The 14,421-nt window shown below is 30.4% G+C and overlaps 1 pseudogene; it reads left to right on the forward strand.

Moving 5' to 3' along the window:
- The first annotated feature begins 9,197 nt into the window (after positions 1 to 9,197).
- LOC114419874 lies at positions 9,198 to 9,791 on the forward strand (annotated as a pseudogene).
- Positions 9,792 to 14,421: the final 4,630 nt, after the last annotated feature.

Raw genomic sequence — 14,421 nt, forward strand, 5'->3', positions numbered from 1 at the left:
TTTTCTCTTCAGGTATATTATTGATTTGCTTTTTTGATTCTCAGTTTTCTTCTTTTCTCTATTGGTATATTTTCATGGGAGGAAAGAAAAACAGAGGAAATAACACTGACAACTTTTGTCAGATTGACTTTTACAAATAAAAATTGAAAATAATAATTTACTTGTCCTTCGATTTAAATTACAAACTTTTTTCTTCTCTTTCACTTTCTCTGCACTGTACTAAACAGAAAGTCTGGGTTCGTACCGCTGGCTACAAATTTATGATACCATATACGTCTGAATTCATGCAAATTTATGATACCATATACTGCTGGCTACAAATTTATGATACCATATACGTCTGAATTCATGCAACTGTAAAAATTAATGAGCCTTGAATTTTAGTAACATTTCCTAAAATCTTCCTTTATAACCATTTTAATACTATCAAGTATATATGTTCTATGAATTGGTGTTACTGTCGTCTCACTATATAAGTTACGCCTAAATTCGTTTTTATGCAATATAGAGACTTTGAGCCAAGAATTGAAGATGAAGCATCTCTTTGTATTGGGACTTAACCGACCAAATTTCTTCTGAAGTATTACCACACAATGCAATTGGGTAATCATGAATATTAGTTTCACTGTAACAGAAGTTAGTTTTATTCCTTAAAAAAAAACTGGTTTTTTTCAGTATATATAATATATAATAAGACAGCAAAGGACTAGTTAAATCTAAAGGTAGGGAGACCCATACTGTGCTAGATTTGTAAATATTATTATTGTATATTGATGTGATATTACCCCTATTTCAATTGCATCAGGTTTATATATATATATATATATATATATATATATATATATATATATATATATATTACTATTTGTTAATTTGAACTGGCCAGCTAGAAAATAAAACTAGAGTGGGGTACCTTCTTTTGGCTTCATTACAGCTGGAGAGAAATTCCTGGTACCTTCATTCAATTATTTGATCATCACCACATTAATGTGTTTGATTTTACATTCTCACAGCCGTGGACATTGGGTCTAATGGAAGTCTAGTTCAAAAATTGAGGAGGACAAAGCTAGACATATTGTTATAAGGTAAAATAAAAAAAAGCAAAGATGATACATATTGTATATAATGAAATATTATTCATTAAGCTTTATTACTACATTTATCTTATTTAAGAAATATAAATAATAATTACTTGTTGTCTCATAATATTGGTCGTTCTAGGTTTTTTTAGACAATTAAAAAAAACTAATAAATAAATGAAAGAAGAGAATGCAAATTTTATAATATTAATATTATTGTTATTAATTCATTTTTATAATTTTTTTATCCATCATTAATTTTATGAGATTTAATTGGAAAAAAAATAATGTTACAATTGAAAAATTAAAATAATAATTATTTTAAGACTTAATTTTTCTTCTTCAGTCATTATTTTGACATCAAGAAGAGAGTATTATATTTTTTATTTTATATATACATTTAGTTTCTTGAAATTAATAACCTACTCCATCTAGCTCAAAAAAAATTACCATTTTATATGACATTGAAACGCAGTGTTTTAGTTTTTTTACATTCTCAGTCATAGGTTAAATTTGACTGGGTCAAAAGATTGAAAATTGGCATTAAAGGATGTTTCAGAGGGAAAAACAAACACAGCCGTGGACATTAAATTGGGTCTAATGCAAGTCTAGTTATAAGCCAGGAACCACATGTTAGCATAAAAATTTTTAGTCAATATTAACCCAAAAATCTTAATTAATGTAGTTAAGAAGTAGTTCTGGTTGATGTTAATAGAAAACCTTAGTCGATATTAACATAAAAAAATCATAATCGATGTTGGCTAAGAAAAATTTATTGATAAGCCTAAACACCCTAATTAACATCAGCTGAAAAATAATCTTAGCTGAAGTCAGCTAAAAAATCCTAACAGGTGTCTACTCAAAAGTTAGTCATGATCGACATCAGTAGAAAAAAATCTAGTCAATGTCAACCACAAAAATCATTGGTCAACATCAACTAAAAAATCTTGAACGACAACGGTAAAAAAATATCATTGGACGACGTTAGCAAAAAATTCTCATGACTGACGTCAATGAAAAAATAACCCTAACCAACATTATCTAAAAAACATCTTAGCCGATATTGACAAACAATAATTTTGGTTGACATCATACAAAAAATTCTAACCGAAAAAATCTCGTCCAACGTCGATAAAAAACAACTTACGTTGATGTCGGCCGTAAAAACTTTGGTCACCCATAATTGCGAGCATAAAGCAAGAAAGAGTCACAATCAAGAACGTGAATTACAGTGAACATCTCAAAAAAAGAATTTCAAATTCTTTATTTTTGAGAGAATTTGAAATCTCATTATTTTAGTCAATCAAAATTATTCATAAAAATAACAAAAATTAAATTTCTTTTCAAATATTCTATTCAAACAAGTTAATTATTTTATCATGATTTTTTTAAAATTTCTTAAAAACAATAAATTCTCTATTGAATTGCTTCATCCAAATATACTATTAGTGTCTGAATTGTACCTTCCTAGTTCCCACCCTAGCTAGTCCTCTCCGGGTGTTTTTGATCCCAGCAACTCCTATAAGACATATGGTCCTCAGTAATTAATTTGTATTAATTGTTAGAGAATTGATTGACAGTACACCCCATGTTTGGTGTGTAGGAGTGAAAAAAAAAAGAGAAAGAAACAAAATTGATGTGATATCACCCATATTTCAATTGCATCTGGTTTATATATATATATATATATATATATATATATATATATATATATATATATATATATATTACTATTTGTTAATTTGAACTGGCCAGCTAGAAAATAAAACTAGAGTGGGGTACCTTCTTTTGGCTTCATTACAGCTGGAGAGAAATTCCTGGTACCTTCATTCAATTATTTGATCATCACCACATTAATGTGTTTGATTTTACATTCTCACAGCCGTGGACATTGGGTCTAATGGAAGTCTAGTTCAAAAATTGAGGAGGACAAAGCTAGACATATTGTTATAAGGTAAAATAAAAAAGCAAAGATGATACATATTGTATATAATGAAATATTTTTCATTAAGCTTTATTAGTGCATTTTATCTTATTTAAGAAATATAAATAATAATTACTCCCTTGTCTCACAATATTGGTCGTTTTAGGTTTTTTTAGACAATTAAAAAAGACTAATAAATAAATGAAAGAAGAGAATGCAAATTTTATAATATTAATATTATTATTATTATTAATTCATTTTTAGAATTTTTTATCCATCATTAATTTTATGAGATTTAATTGGAAAAAAATTAATGTTACAATTGAAAAATTAAAATAATAATTATTTTAAGATTTAATTTTTCTTCTTACACGGTAAATATTTTGAGATCAAGAAGAGAGTATTATATTTTTTTATTTTATTTATACATTTAGTTTCTTGAAATTAATAACCTGCTCCATCTAGCTCAAAAAAAAAAAATACCATTTTATATGACATTGAAACGCAGTGTTTTAGTTTTTTTACATTGTAAGTCATAGGTTAAATTTGACTGGGTCAAAAGATTGAAAATTGGCATTAAAGGATGTTTCAGAGGGAAAAACAAACACAGCTGTGGACATTAAATTGGATCTAATGCAAGTCTAGTTATAAGCCAGGAACCACATGCTACTAAAAGTTATTGCTAAACATAGATAACTAAGAAGTACAAAGCTAGACTTATTACATTTTTCATTAATATTTACTACATTTTATCTAATTTAAACAATATAAATAATAAGTACTATATTTTTTTGTGATTTTATTTCATTTTGTATATACATTAGTTTCATTTGGTATTTTAGGGGAATATTAATTTGGTTAGTTGTTGGGTAGTAGTTAGTACGTAGTATGGGATTTAAGGAGGTGTATTTAGAAATATTAAAAGAGAATTTAATTGTCATGAATGTTCTCTCAATAACTCTTGGATAAACACTTGCAAATGTATTGAGAATTCATCTAGGAATTTCAAGTTGTATTATCATCTCTAAAAGAGAGAAACTCCTATAAGATTTTCAATTTGTATCATCTATTCTAAAGAAGGGAAATCTTTCTGTTTATCTCAGAAGGTCAGTTGTAATCAAGAGACTGGTTGTCTCTTGGATTGTCAGAATTTTAATCAAGAGGTGAGTTGTCTCTTGAAGAATCTTGAACACAAGGGTGAAGGATCCCAAGGTGTGTTCAAAGTCTGTAGAGGATTTACAGAGATAGTGAAACATCTCAAGTGGATGCTTAATCAAGGTAACAATCATAATTAATCATTAAAGATAGCTATCAAACATAATCATTTTTCTTAATCAAGGTAACAATCATCATAAGTAAGAATGCTTAACAGCCATAAAAGACAAGTTATTTTAAACAATCAAAATGGCTATGAATCTAAGTTATTTAGGTCTATGATTCCTAATTCTCTTCTAATAGAAAAGAAATTTTCTTTGGGGAGAGGTTTTGTAAAAATGTCAGCTAACTGATTCTTTGTGTCAATAAATTCTAGCACACAATCCCCTTTTTGAACATGATATCTCAATAAATGATGCCTTATTTCAATATGCTTTGTTTTAGAGTGCAGAATAGGATTTTTAGATAGATTGATTGATTGCACTTGTGTTATCACACCGAATGGGAATATGATCAAGTATTAATCCATAGTCAGAAATTTGTTGTTTTATCCAAAGTATTTGTGCACAACAACTTCCAGCAGAAATATATTCTACCTCACTAGTGGATAAGGCAACACTATTTTGTTTTTTATTATGCCATGATACTATAGCAGAACCAATAAAATGACATGTTCCACTAGTGCTCTTTCTATCAGTTTTGCATCCGGCAAAATCAAAATTAGAGTATCCTATTAGGTTATTCGAGGAATTCTTAGGATACATTAATCCTAGATTTATAGTGCTTAATAAGTATCTCATTATTCTTTAAACTACACTAAGGTGGGATTCTTTGGGATTTTCTTGATATCTTGCACACATACAAATACTGAATATTATATCAGGTCTACTTGCAAATAAATAAAGAAGAGGTCCGATTATGCCTCTATATTTCCTTATGTCTCTTGACTGACCAATTTCATCTTTATCCAGATAGCAAGCAGTGCTCATAGGAGTGGCCATGTGTTTAGCATTTTCGGTCTCAAACCTGTTAATTAATTCTTTGCAATATTTTGACTTATTTGCAGTCCAAGGAAGAAATTTAACTCACCCATCATTGACATTTCAAATTCATTTTGCATATCTTGAGAGAATTCTTTGCAAAGAGAATCATTAGTTGACCCAAAGATTATATCATCAACATATATTTGTACCAAGAGAATATCATTCAATTTTCTTTTGATAAAAAGGGTGGTATCAACCTTTCCTCTTGAAAAGCCATTTTCTAAAAGAAATTTGCTTAGACGTTCATATCAAGCCTTAGGGGCTTGTTTTAAATCATATGGAGCCTTTTTCAATTTAAAGACATAATTAGGCTTTTCTGAGTTTTCAAAACCAGGAGGTTGATCCACATATATTCTTCTTAGATGAAACCATTTAAAAAAGCACTTTTAACATCCATTTGATAAAGTTTAAAATCCATTATGGATGCAAAAGCTAATAACATTCTAATGACTTCTAATTTGGCTATTGGAGCATAGGTTTCCTCATAATCTATTACTTCTTCTTGATTATATCCTTTGGCCACTAGCCTAGCCTTATTTCTAATTACTATTCCATGTTCATCCAATTTGTTTTTGAATACCCATTTAGTTCCTATAACTGGATGATTATCTGGTTTGTCAACTAATTCCCAAACTTTATTTCTTTCAAATTGATTTAACTCTTCTTGCATAACAATAATCCAGTGTTCATCAATTATGGCTTCTTTTAAATTTCTAGGTTCAATTAAAGAAACAGAAGTCATATTATTGCATGCATCGTTGAGAGAGTATCTAGTTGTTACCCCTTTTGATATGTAACCGATGATATTATCAAGAGGATGGTATCTTGAATTTCTCCACTCTCTTGGAAGATTTGTACTTGTTTTAGTTTCATCAAATTGAAAGTCTTCATCATTTTCATTTCCTTTGCCTTTATGTTTTTCCTTATGGATATGCATGTCATCTAAATAATCTGTAATATCATCAAGAGTTTCCTTTCTTGGTCTTATAGGGTTAGTCTCATCAAAGACAACATGGATAGATTCTTAAATAATCATAGTTATTTTGTAATAAATTCTAAAAGCTTTACTGTTCAAGGAATAGCCAAGGAATATACCTTCATCAAATTTTGCATCAAACTTACCTAAGTTGTCTTTCCCGTTGTTTAGCACAAAACACTTACATCCAAACACAAGAAGATGAGAAATGTTCAATTTTCTTGTGTTATACAATTCACATGGAGTTTTCTTCAAGATTTATCTTATTAAAGCTCTATTCATTATATAGCATGCAGTATTTACAACTTTAGCCCAAAAGTATTTAGGAAGGTTTGTATCATTAAGAAAAGTTTTGACTATTTCTTCTAAAGATCTATTTTTCCTCTCAACTACTCCATTTTGTTGAGGGGTTCTAGGTGTAGAAAAATTGTGTTCAATGTCATTTTCATCACAAAATGATTCAAAATCCTTATTTTCAAATTCTACTCCATGATCACTCCTAATAGTTGCAATTTTGAGACTTTTCTTATTTTGAATGATTTTAGCAAGTTTCTTAAAAGCATGAAAAGTATCTCTATTATGAGTGAGAAATAATGTCCATGTGAATCTTTAATAATCATAAACTATAACCAGAGTGTAGTAATTTCCTCCAAAACTCATAGTTCTAGAGGGACCAAAAAGATCCATATGTAAAAGTTGTAGGGGTTGAGTTGTAGAAATAATATTCTTTGATTTGAAGGAAACCCTTAGTTGTTTTCCTTTTTGACATGCATCACATAATCTATTTTTTAAAAATTTGAGTTTTGGTAAACCAATAACTAAATCCTTAGAAAATATTTTATTTAAATGTTCCATGTTTATATGAGCAATTGTTCTATGCCATAACCAAGAATCATCATTTTTACTAAGAAAATATTGAGCATGATTTGATATTTTATCTAAATTTATCATGTATACATTATTAGTTCTATAACCTATATGTTTTATATTTTTATCATGTTTATTTTCAATAACACAATTATGAGAGTCAAATGATACTAGAAAGTCTTTATCACATAATTGACTAACACTTAGTGGACTATGTTTTAGACCATCAACAAGTAAAACATTTTCAATGGAAGTAGATGAATTCATACCTATTTTTCTTACTCCAAAAATTCTACCTTTTTTGTTGTCGCCATAAGTCACATGTCCACTATTCTTGGAAGAAATATGAGTGAATTTTTATGCATCTCTCATCATGTGTTTAGAGCATCTGCTATCAATGTACCAACTTTTCTTCAAAGAATCCTATATAATCATATTTATGACTTAGGTACCCAAACTTTCTTGGGTCTTTGGAACCCATGTCATTTTAATATTATTACTATTTTTCCTAAAATAGCAAGACACATTACTACTTGTTTGCCTAATAATTTGTCTCATAGGATAAGCTATTACTTCTAACTGTAGCAATGAAAATTTGTAAACAAAAATGCAGGGTCTAATTTTTCTAAGCTAATAAATTCATTGTCATAAACTTATAATATATTCTCAAACCAACCTATACCTTGTTTTGTAACACACAAATATGGCTTGCCTAAAAGCCAAATGATATATTTCATACTCAAGTTGTCAATTTTTACTCGTGCTTCTTACTGAATTTTATTACATCTCTTGTAAATTTGGTTTGGCTTCTATCCAAAAACAACTGACATTTTCATCTTTTATTTCTTGGCAAAAAGAAATTAAAGAGCTACGTGAAAAACATAAAAGTCTTATTAAAAAGATTGCAACCTCAAACAGAGGCTCCGGAGGCTTGCTGAGGAGTGTCTGGAGACTATCAATGAAAACGAGGCCCTAGAGGTCCATCATTTTAACTCCATCACATATTTGTTGAACTATTTATCGTTTATTCAACTAAAGTTCTTAGGTTCTTGCTAAATGGTTGTGGTCTTTGTGTAATTGGAAATGGAATATCCAAAAGCAAATGTGATAGGCCTGACACTATATTGAAACTCAATTTAAGGGAATGAATCTGAGTATCTTTCACTTAGAATGTAGTTTTTGGACAAACCTATGCAACAACCATCAACTCTAATATCTCTTATGCATCCAAAAGCAAAAAACATATCCATGAATGGACTAAGAGATAAACCACAATATCTTGTATCAAAGCCTTGCAGTCTGTGTTGTTATCTTACTGACATGGTTCTCACCTAATCAATTTCTTATCAATGTATTTGTATCCTACCTTTATACAAGTTTGCCATTTGGTTAAGAACTCTTCATGCTATATACTTGTTATTTTCTACATTTCATTTTATAAAAAAATAATTTAATCTCACTAGGTGAGATTAAACTACATGTCACCTTTAGTCTTGGTCAGAAATCAATTTCTTTGAAAAACCTACCAACGATCTAACTATATAGGTGTTGGGTATGAAAATACAAGCAACCATTAACTAAGTTCACTGCTTATAGCAAACAAACAATACTAATAGTAACAAACATGTGCACACTTCATCAAGGTACAAGGTTAAAGCCAAAAATTAAAAAGAGCACACACCTTCAACAGTGGGGTAGGGCACGACGGGGCATACGTGGCACGGGATGCTTGTTTAGGGTTTAGGTCTGACTTCAGCGGGGTGGCATGGCCAGGATGTCATTGACGACACATGGTGGGATGACAAAACACACAATCTCAGCTTTGAGGTTGTCAGCTTCGTCTTTGGGTTCAAAACGCGTAGGCTATGTTCAAATGCTAACAAACACAAAATATTTTTTGTCAAAAACAAAAAACATTTATTATACATACAACTTTTTTTTTCTAAATTAACAAAGACGGTTTTCTGCTGACACCCGTCGTAGAATGAAATCTTCAAATTATGAAAATGCCATCGCGTCCTACCTATAAAGTCGGGTGTCATGGACCGTCATAGTTGTATTGGCGTTAATTACAAAAATGTTATCGAGTCACATTCTAAGATAGTTCTAGAATATGCGTCTTAAAAAATGATTTTTTTTAGTAGTGATATCAAATTGCAAAGAGCATAGTTCGAGGATTAGAATACTTGTATAGGCCAACACTTGAATTTTACACTTTGATATAAAACCACACAACATTCATTTGGATGAAAATTCCTTTCTCAAGATATTTGATTTTGAGTTAGCTAAACTCTGTCCTAGGAATGAAAGCATTATAGCCATGTCAAATGCTAGAGGAACAAAGAGGTACGTAGCTCCAAAAATATAGAGTAGACATATTGGAGGAGTTTCACATATATATGATGTTTATAGCTATGAAATGATGTTGTTAGAAATGGTTGAGGGAGGAAGAACATTAATTTTGAAACTAGTCATACAAGTGAGATATACTTCCCACACTGGGCATACAACAAACTTGACTTGGACAATGATTTGAGACCAGGCATGGTGATGACCATAGAAGAAATGAGATTGCAAAGAGATTGGAAATAGTGGGTTTTTTGTTCACTCAAATGTTTCCAAATGGTAGACCTACAATAAGTAGAGTGATAGATATGTTGGAAGGGAACATGAGTTCCCTAGAAATTCTTCCAAAACCTTTGATTTCTTCTCCCACTAGCTCAGTACCAGAATCTTCCATTCCTTGAAATTAATTCCAATCTGTTGTGTTTTTGGTAAACTTTCCAAATTATACTGTAAAATGAATCACTCTTTACAAGAAAACATTCTAATTTTTTCAATAACTTAACTTTGGAAGAGGAATTACAAATATGGCACCATCATATTTCAGTTATCATATCTTTTTCTACATCGTTTCATCCGTGCAATTGTTAAAATTTATGACAGAGGAAGCATTTGTGTCTTTCCTAATAAAAGATTAGACATAAATTGGCTTGTGAGTCTCATTGGTTGATTGTTTGGATCAGAACGACACAAATGACTTTAGCATTGGTTCTATTCTCTCACACTCTTATTTCATTTTCAGTTAGTGCTCATTTTGAATTTACCAAAGAAGAATGTTGATTGGTTAAGTCCCGATACAAAGAGATGATTCATCTTCAATTGTTGGTTCAAAATCCATTGCTTAATATCAAATTTAGAAATAATTTATAGTGAAGCATGATCGAGGCCGTACCCGAATCAAATAAACATTAAAAATGCAATATCTAGGAAGTCATCCTAGGTCGTCTCCCAACGAGCAATGATCAACCAAACGTTCATAATAGATAGTGATAAAAAAGTAACGAATTGGGGGGGGGGGGTTGTTTGTTTTTGTAAATTAAACAACAAGCAAAATTTAATTAGAAAATAACAGAATTTAAACATGTTGTTCCCTCTTGATTCACAAGCAAGTCTCTTATCCTAGATTACGAGGATTTATCCCTAACCAGTTCAACCACTTAATCCAACCCTAAATTAAATTACTAAGCGAAAATTAAGATAAGGTTGTCATTATCTGATTAAGCAACACATACACCAATTAATCATGAACGAAACTGATCATTAAGCATGAACGTAAATTAAGCGCAGAGACAATTAATCAAACACTAAGTATGCATGGATTAATAGCAACAAATATAGAGTAATTGGTGAAGAGGAAAAACTGATCAGAATTCAATAGTAATAACAAAACCTCAAAGAGAGTTGTGCTTGATCCTCAAGAGAAAACAATGTTGGAGACTTAGCCTTCCATTAATCAGTGAAAATGAAATTGTAGATTGAAGCAGAAACGAAATTGCAAAAAATGAATTTTATTCTACGTGAACAGTGCGCATGAACAGTAAAAACTAGAATTCTAAAATCCTAGAATTATTCTCCTCTTCAAAAACTCTCTAAACTAAAACCATGGTGCTGCTATATAGGTCCTCAGCCCCAAAGCTTACAAATTTGTTTTAAGTCCAAGCCCATAAAATAAAATCTGGACAAGATAAGATAAGATTGGATGAAATAAAATCTAGATGAAATAAAATCTGGATAAGATAAGATTTGATAAAAATAAAATTGTCTGCTCTCTTCAAGTCCAAACTCAATTCCGGATTCAAGCCCAATTTCTTATAATTCTCCTGAAATTAAATTAAAAACACAAAATTAGTCAATTAGGCCCAAATGATAAAACTGCATTATTAATTTGACAATTAAGGCTAATCAGTAATTAAAAAGGTGACAAAAATAGTTAAGAAATAGGAGAAAATAATGACACATCAAAGCACAACAACATTAATTCATAGAACATGTTTAGTAATATATAAAGGATTATAAAGGAAGATTTCAGGAAACGTTGCTAAAACTAAAGTCAATGTTCAAATTTTTTTAGCCAGTTGTATGAATTCAGACGTATGAATCATCCTTATATATAGGGACACCTGAGAACAGAAACACCAAATCATGAATAACTGGAGAAAAAATTCAGAGAATGTGATACCTTTTACCCCCCACATATATGTACTAATAATAAAAGGAACAAGAAATTAGGATTAATTATAAAATTTTAGAACACATTTAAATAAAAGCATTTCAAAAGGATAAAAGACTCACATTCATTTCACTATTACCAAATAAAATTTATCAGAAATATTATTTTTGCTCAAAACATCATGTAATTAAACAAAACTCATACCTCAATGTCATATCATATTAGAACATTGTATCCCGACGTCCTTTAACACAAGGTTCCTTAAAGTAATTCACCTAGTCATCTGTCACGAATACAAAGTTTGAGATCATCACAGGATCCAAACACAAACAACACACAGGGAATGAGTTATCACATTCCTAATTAATAGAGAGAAATAAGACATGTAAACATAAACGAAATACATATCATATAAACGAAATACAACTTACTTAAACATAGTTCACGTCATTCCACCACTTTGTCGCATAACATCACATCATAACACAACACGTCTCATTCATTTTCACGATATTCACATACTCAAGGATCAAAACACAATATCACTAAATCAATCAATATCGATCAATGCACAAGCGTTATGCAAAAGATACACTAAGATTCAATCCTATATGCAATGTGGTACCATGTCAGTGAAAAACCTCGTTGGGCACCTAAAAGTATATGACAAGACAAAGCACACACTAGTAATGCAGGTCACTCTTACTAGGTAAAATCATAGGGAGACCAATTAGGATCACGCTGTTTTACGAGAATGTTCCAATCATGTGGGATCGACACATGCTTAAAGGAGCACTCAAACCGGGTGTATTTACCCCGAAGACATAAACTCCAAAAAGTCCTTCAAGGCCTCTCCCTCCTAATTCAGGTCCAACCCAGAAAATATTTTAGCACATAAACTCTATCTATGAATTGTACAAAATACACAACTCCTCAATTGTTTTCAAAATAATTTTATCTTGTCGCGCTTGTGATTAAACTTGTCGGGTCCCCATAGTAGTTTCCATTACAATATTCATTGCACATTAACTCGTCGCCCTTAAAGGGTCTTATACTCGTGTGATTATATGATTCATAGCTCACAACTCAATGCACACATATATTACAAGTCAATACATACTCAATTTACCTTAGCCTCAATCACAATGGTATAATCCCAAAGTAGCATGTTATCACACCTCATGAATGATATACACTTCACGTATGAATTATGCAATACACGCAACTGCTCAATTGTTTTCAAAAATCATTTTAACTTGTTGAGCCTCAAAGTGATTCAACTCATCAGATTCCTATAGTGGATTCCATCACAATAGTCATCGCGCAAAAACTCGTCGCCCTTAGAGGGTCTTATAATTGTGTGATTGTACAGTTCATAAATCATAACTCAATACATACAAAATTTCAATACACATGTATCTCACCATTCATCACAAGTTCAATTTGTCACTTACTCAAAATTTGAATCACCATTTCATAATCTCAATATAAAAATTTATACAAAAATGTTTTTCACAACATGGAGACTAAAATCCCTCAAACAATTTTTCACTATCATATTAAAATAAATGAATCAAAATCATAGTTCAAAAATACGAAAACAACAAGAACACTCAATTTTATCAACCAATTTGCATCAGGACATCAATTAGTCCGCCAAACAAAACAATATTGTATTTATAATTGTAAAGGAAAATTATAATTCAATAAACATCCTAAAATAAGCCTTAATTTAATCTTCTAAGGATCCTTATTTATGTTCATTCTATCCCCAATTGCGATGAATTCATCCATTACCTCTAAGAGGGTTTATGTGTGTAGTTCTACAGTGATAGCAGTGTCTCTAATAGTTTCCTAAAATTCCTCAAGCTTTTCCCTAGTTTGCTTTATTAGGGTTTCAGGTGTTAGAAAGAAGGGGAAGAGATTGTAGCCTCTATTTCACTATCAATTTGTGAGACTAATTTATCTTTGCAGAAACATTATTTCACAAGTCCCAATGGTGAGACTATGCGAAAATGAGTTGCAAAGGTGATGTTCAAAATTCACAACGATTAAGAAGTTTGGGATCGTAGTTTTACTGGTACAAATTTGAGTGTATGCGAGAAAAGAGAAAACTCAGTGCGAGAGAAATTTCTTTCACCGTAGACATTATCTTTAAAATGCCAACAATGGATGTGTGTGGAAATAAATTTTGAACCTCGTGTTCAAATTTCACGTCAGTCCAACAGTTAACAAGTCTTAGATCGTCATTTCACTGAGACATATTTAAGTGTATGCGGGAAAAAGAGAGGGTTTTGAGAGAGAAAGAAGGGAAAATAAAATTTGAGAGGAAGAGAAAGCATAGAGATGTATCGTCTGAAACATGAGCTCTCTATTTATAATTAGGGTATTCTAAGCCTATTATTTACTCTATTTATTTATTTATTTTATAAAAAAGAATTCTATTTTATTTTCTATTAAATAAATAAATAAAATATTTTTTTAGTTTCTTTCAAACTATTATTTGAATTAATAAAATTAATTTTTGCTTATATTTAATTAATTTTCTTATTGACACCACCAAATGTAGACCTTGTGTATGAGCTGTCAAGAAGAAACCACCTAATTAAGAGTTGAAATGTGCAATCAACGACTAATGACTCAAGTTTTTCTCTTAGAGCATCTTCTGTAATTTAAGTAATTTAATGTCACTTCATATATATTTTGTTTTAATGCATGGTATAATTTTAAGTAAAACTCTTAAATTATTCTCTTAAATGATAAGAAAATATTTTTTATTCATAAGCAATAGTTACTTATATAAGCAAACAGTGCTTAATTTTAAGGAATTCAATATAACACATAGATTACTTCTGATGGTAAAA

Source organism: Glycine soja, chromosome 7 (genome assembly GCF_004193775.1).
Source record: "Glycine soja cultivar W05 chromosome 7, ASM419377v2, whole genome shotgun sequence".
In the NCBI taxonomy this organism is placed as follows: Eukaryota; Viridiplantae; Streptophyta; class Magnoliopsida; order Fabales; family Fabaceae; genus Glycine; species Glycine soja.